Consider the following 6,740-nt stretch of genomic DNA (forward strand, 5'->3'; position numbering starts at 1 on the left):
AGCATACAGAACTCAATATAAATTGCTTTATTGTGAAATAAATATTGTATTAGGTTTGACCTGTATAGAATCTGGAAATACTGCTACAAAAGAAACCTAAAGTGGAAATCCTTGAAGAAGCATTCAGGGTGAAACTGTTTAGGTAACAAAAGATTGTTAAAAATCTTCAGTACAAAATTAAATAGAGGTAATCTTTTATTTTATCAGGTTCTACAAAATATTAGTTTGTCTTGCTTTTTCGTTTTCTTAGACAGTAGTTAATACTTGTGACACTAAAACAAATGATGTAGCATACACACAATATTGGCCATAACAGACAACTGTGTAAGTGCTCATTGAGATGAGCGAACTTGAACTGTAAAGATTGAGGTTCGTGCCGAACACTGGGTGTTTGGTTCTCAGACCCGATCACAGACTTTTACCTATACGTCTGGTTCCTGTTCAGATTTGCCATCCGAATAAAGCTTGTTGAAAGGCAGCAGAGCAGCCAATTAACAAGCTTTTTAGGTGTGGGGACTTCTGGCCCTATCACAGTCAAGTATTGGCATGGCTGTGATTTACCGGCGCACTACTGTAAAAAACACAAACTTGTGCTTCCGCCCTATTTTTAACCAGCGTGGGTAAAGCAGTAACCCCCAGCTTTCTGCTTTATTGTGGCTAATTATCAAAAATAGAGGGGATCCCACACTGTTTTTTTAAGTTATTTAAATAATTTAAAAAAAACAAAATGCTTGGTGTCGCCTCATTTTTGATGACCAGCTACGGTAAAACTGACAGCTGGGGGTTGGTATCATCAGGGTGGGAAGGGGCTTGGTGCGGTGTCAATCAGGGTAATATATAGGGTTGATGACAGCTGTGATTTGTCAAAAATCACAGCTGCCATGAAGCCCTACATTAGTAATGGGTAGTAGAGATGAACAAAACCAAAATTCGGTGTTCGGTGTGCATACCAAACACATAGTTTACCAAAAAGGTTTGGATTCGAAGCTTGGGTGCTGAATGAATCAACACCACTTATGCGATCATTACTGTACTTGTGTACAGTTGGTGCCCAGCCAAGTGCAAGCCGCTTGCAGTGTTTGAATAGTTCTCACTGGGGGTAACAACAGCGTGATTGGATATAGTGTGCAGCAAAAAAAAAAAAAAATTGGAATAACTCCTGCCCAACCACCCCAGAAGTGTTCTATTTATGTCTGTCTGCATATAGGCGGAGACTCGAACTGCCCAATTAGTGATTTCAATTTGAGATCAGGTCAAGTCCATGTCCCAAACTGAACTTTATCTAAAGTCCGAATAAAGTAGCTGAACCAAACTTCCACAGGTCTGCTCATCTCTAATGGGTAGGTGTCTATGAAACACTCCCATTACTAACCTGTAAGTCAAAAGAAACAAACAAAAACACAGAAAAATCCTTTGTTTGAAATAAAACACACCCTCTTTCACCCCTTTAATAACCCTAAAAATACCCCTGCAGGTTCGACATAATCCACAACAATGTCCCATGACAATCCCAGCTATTTTACATTCAGAGGCTGCAGTGATGAAAAACTTGACCGATCACAACAGCCTCCAGCACACATGTCAATCAGTTCACTGGCGGTGACAGCCGGACTTCCATGGTGCCAATTATGACCGGCGGTGAACCTGCTGCCGGATTGCTGCCCTACCGGATTGTGGGACATGGCAGCAGAGCAGTACAGCAATCTGCCAGTCAGGTCACTGGAGTTCACACTTGGGGGCTCCCCCACTGCCCTCCGTTAAATCAGTTGAATCGGTTGAACTCAATGCCAGATTGCCAGACTTCTGTGCTGCTATGTACTGTAATCTAAAAGTCCGATATTCTGGCTGCGGGTTCAACCGAGTTCACAGGGGGCAGAGGGGAGGCCCCAAGTGTGAACTCCAGTGACTTGACTGCCAGATTGCCGGACTGCTGTGGCGCCGTGTTTCACAATCTGGCAGTCTGGAAATCCGGCAGAGGACTCATTGGCAGTCACAGTTGGTAAAGTGGGAGCCCAGCTGTGATCTCAGTTGAACTGAGTGACTTTCCAATTACTCACAGTCAGGCTCCCCTGATGCCATCAGTGTGTCCCAGAGGCAGTAGTGATCAATCTCGTTTTACATCACTGTAACCTCTGGATGTAGCAAAACCGGGATCGTCGTGGGACATCGTTGTGGATTGCATTGGACCTACAGGGGTGTTTTGGGGGTTAATAAATGGCTGAAGGAGGGTATGTGTGTTTTTTATTTCAAATAAAAGATTTTTCTGTTTGTGTTTATTTCTTTTGACTTACATAGTAGTAATGGGGGTGTCTCATAGACGCCTGTCCAGTACTAACCTAAGGTTTGATGTAAGCTGTGATTTTTGTGATTTTGTCATCAACCCCATATATTGTGCGATGGCAATCAGGATGAGTCGGATAAAGCGCCAGAATTGATGCATCTTATGTGATGCAACAATTCTAGGGCAGTTTGGGCTGCTATTTTCAGGCTGGGAAAGGCCAATAACCATGCATCTTTCTGCCCTGACCCCCAGCTATCAGCTTTACTTTGACTGATTATAAAAAATGGGGGGACCCCACTCTATTTTTTTATATTATATATTTAAATAATTTTAAAATGGCGTGGGATCCCCTCTATTTTTTATAAGCAGCCACAGTAAAGCAGACACCTGGGGGATGCAGCTTGTAGCTGCTGCTTTGCCGGTTATCAAAAATAATTTAATTAACGACCTTTGACGTACGTCACGGTGACATGGTGCTAAACGACCCATGACGTACCCAGTACATCATGGCGAAATCGCGGTCCCGGAGCCCCGGGGAGTCCAATTTCTTTAATTAAACGGTAGATTCGGGAAGGAGGGGACCTCTGCCTGACCTCAGGAGGGCTGGTGCCTCCTCCCCGAACCTACAGAGGCTGTGATTGGCTGACGAACGCCGCTCAGCCAATTACAGTCACTGTAATGTTCCAGCCATTGAAAATTAGTGGAACATTGAAATCCAGCCCTGATCAGTGCTGCTGTAGCACTGGCCATTGGCTGGAGCTGGGTGATCGGTGCTTCACCCGCCCCCAGCTCTGATTGGAGAGACCGGTCTTGTGACCGATCTCTCCAATCAATGTTGATCTGGGGCCTGTGACCTGTGTCCGTCCCTGGAAGCCAAGGAGAGCGGTCTCTGCGGGTGCCCATTGGTAAGTTGCTGTCCCCGCCGCCCACCCCTGTCCCCGATCGCCCTGCCAGCCCTGCTGCTGTCTCCGATCGCCCCCGCCCGTCACCGCCAGCCCCGCCGCTGTCTCCGATTGCCCCGCCCGCCACCGCCAGCCCCGCCGCTGTCTACGATCGCCCCGCCGCTGTCTCCGATCGCCCCGCCCGCCACCGCCAGCCCTGCCGCTGTCTCCGATCACCCCACCCGCCACCGCCAGCCCCGCCGCGGCTCCGATCGCCACCGCCAGCCCCGCCGCTGTCTCCGATCGCCCCGCTGCTGCTCCCGATCCACCGCTGTCCCCGCCGCCACACTCGCCACTGTCCCCGCCGCCACGCTCGCCACTGTCCCCGCCGCCACGCTCGCCACTGTCCCCGCCGCCACTGTCCCCGCCGCCGTCAAACCCACCTTTTTAAGCCGCTGCTGCTGCCCCCGAATCGGCCCCCACTGTTCCCGATCGGCCGCCGCCGCCTCCTTCATCGGCTGCCCCTTCTCCATCGCCACTACACCTCCTCCCCCTCCATGTGCTGCAAGCCACCCTCCCCCCACATGTGGGGGGAGGGTGGCTTGCAGCACATGTGGGGGAAGGGTGGCTTGCAGCACATGTGGGGGGAGGGTGGCTTGCAGCACATGTGGGGGGAGGGTGGCTTGCAGCACATGTGGGGGGAGGGTGGCTTGCAGCACATGTGCTGCAAGCCACCCTCCCCCCACATGTGCTGCAAGCCACCCTCCCCTCTCCATGTTCTGGGGGCCACCCTGCCCCCGGGGCCCCCCCTCCTCCATGTGCCATCTCTCTCTCCCATCAGACTCTGCCCCCCTCCCCGATCTGCTGCCTGCTCTCTCCCATCCTCTTCATCTACTGCCCCCTCTCACCCTCCTCAATCTGTTGCCTCCTTCATCTGCTGCCTCTTCTGTCTGCTGTGATCCTGCTGCCTAGATCCATCCTGTAAGGTAGGTATCCCCATCTCACCTCCCTCCCCCCCATCCTCCGCCGCTCCTCCATCCGCTCCGCCATTTCCCATCATCCATCCGCTGCGCCCTTTCCCATCCTCTGCCACTCCTCCATCCGCTGCGCCATTTCCCATCATCCATCCGCTGCGCCCTTTCCCATCCTTTGCCACTCCTCCACCCTCTGCGCCATTTCCCATCATCCATCCGCTGCGCCCTTTCCCATCCTCTGCCGCTCCTCCACCCGCTGCGCCCTTTCCCATCTTCCATCCGCTGCGCCCTTTCTCATCTGCCGCCCCGCCCTCTCGCATCGCATTATCCAGCGCAGTTGCTCGCTTCCAGACTCCAGTGGATGATGCGATGCAAGACTCGTGCATTGCTCTCACGTTTGGCACTGGTCTTAGTGGCAGGCGCTCAAATTTTTTTTTATTCATTTTTTTTTTACTGATGTCTATTTTTTATTTCGCCAAACTAATTTTTTTGTATGGGGGGGGTCTAGTTTCCAAAATGGGATCACATGTGGGGGAGCTCCATTGTTTGGGCACCTCAGGGGGTCTCCAAATGCAACATGGCGTCTGCTAATAATTCCAATCAATTTTACTGTGAAATGGCGCTCCTTCTCTTCTGAGCCCCGCTGTACGCCCAAACAATTGATTTCCACCACATATGATGTACCTGTGTACTCAGTAGAAATTCCACAATACATTTTATGGTGCATTTTTTCCTGATACCCTTGTGAAAAAAAGCTACCTGTTAGAAAAAACAATTTTGTGGTAAAAAAAAGAATAAAATATTTTCACGGCTGAACATTACAAACGTTTGTGAAGCCTCCAGGGGTTCAAAGTGCTCACTAAACAGCTAGATAAATTCCATGAGGGGTCTAGTTTCCAAAATGGGGTCAATTGTGGGGGAGCTCCATTGTTTAGGCACTTCAGGGGGGTCTCCAAACGCAACATGGCATCCGCTAATAATTCCAACCAATTTTCCTGTGAAATGGCGCTCCTTGCCTTCCGAGTCCTACTGTGTGCCCAAACATTTGGTTTCCACCACATATGAGGTATCTGCGTACTCAGGAGAAAATGCACAATACATTTTATGGTGCATTTTTTCCTGATACCCTTGTGATAAAAAAAGGCTACCTGGTTGAAGCAACAGTTTTGTGGTAAAAAAAAAAAAAATTCTTTTCACGGCTCAACGTTATAAACTTCTGTGAAACCCCCAGGGGTTCAAAGTGCACATCAAACATCTAGAAAAATTATTTGAGGGCTCTAGTTTCCAAAATGAGGTCAATTGTTTGGAAGCTCCATTGTTTAGGCACCTCAGGGGAGTCTCCAAACGCAACATGGCGTCCGCTAATAATTCCAACCAATTTTGCTGTGAAATGGCGCTCCTTGCCTTCCGAGTCCTGCTGTGTGCCCAAACATTTGATTTCCACAACATATGAGGTATCTGCGTACTCAGGAGAAAATGCACAATACATTTTATGATGCATTTTTTCCTGATACCCTTGTGATAAAAAAAGCTACCTGGTTGAAGCAACAGCTTTGTGGTAAAAAAATTTTTTTTTCTTTTCACGGCTCAACGTTATAAACTTCTGTGAAGCCCCCAGGGGTTCAAAGTGCAAATCAAACATCTAGAAAAAATATTTGAGGGCTCTAGTTTCCAAAATGGGGTCACTTATGGGGGAGCTCCATTGTTTAGGCACCTCAGGGAGTCTTCAAACCCGACATGGCGTCCGCTAATGAGTGCAGCTAATTTTGCACTCAAAAATTCAAATGGCGCTCCTTGCCTTCCGAGCCCTGCCGTGTGCCCAAACATTTGATTTCCACCACATATGAGGTATCTGCATACTCAGGAGAAAATGCACGATACATTTTATGATGCATTTTTCCTGATACCCTTGTGAAAATACTAATTTTTATGGCTAAAGTAAAATTTTTGTGTTTAAAAAAGTAAAATTTTCATTTTTTCTTCTACATTGCTTTGGTTGCTGTGAAGCTCCTAAAGGGTTAATAAACTTCTTCGATGTGGTTTTGAGCAGAGTGAGGGGTGCAGATTTTAGAATGGGGTCACTTTTGGGTATTTTCTGTCGCCTAGGTTTCTCAAATCACTCCAAATGTGATGTGGTACCTAAAAAATTTTTTTTTGTAAATTTTGTTGGAAAAATGAGAAATTGCTGATGAACTTTGAACCCTTCTAGCTTCCTAACGGAAATTTTTTTTTTTTCAAAAATTGCACTGGTGTAAAGCAGACAAGTGGGAAATGTTATTTAGCAACTATTTTGTGTGACATATCTCTCAGATTTATGGGCATAAAATTTAAAATTTTGAAAATTGCGAAATTTTCAAATTTTCGCCAAATTTCGGAAATTTTCACAAATAAATGCAAAACATATCGGCCTAAATTTACCACTGACATGAAGTACAATATGTCACGAAAAAAGAGTGTCAGAATCGCCAGGATCCGTTGAAGTGTTCCAGAGTTATAACCTGTCAAAGTGACACTGGTCAGAATTGCAAAAAATGGCCGGGTCTTTAAGGTGAAAACAGGCTGGGGGCTGAAGGGGTTAAAATTATTTTATTTATTTTTGAATAT

This window comes from Anomaloglossus baeobatrachus, chromosome 2 (genome assembly GCF_048569485.1).
Source record: "Anomaloglossus baeobatrachus isolate aAnoBae1 chromosome 2, aAnoBae1.hap1, whole genome shotgun sequence".
Taxonomy (NCBI): Eukaryota; Metazoa; Chordata; class Amphibia; order Anura; family Aromobatidae; genus Anomaloglossus; species Anomaloglossus baeobatrachus.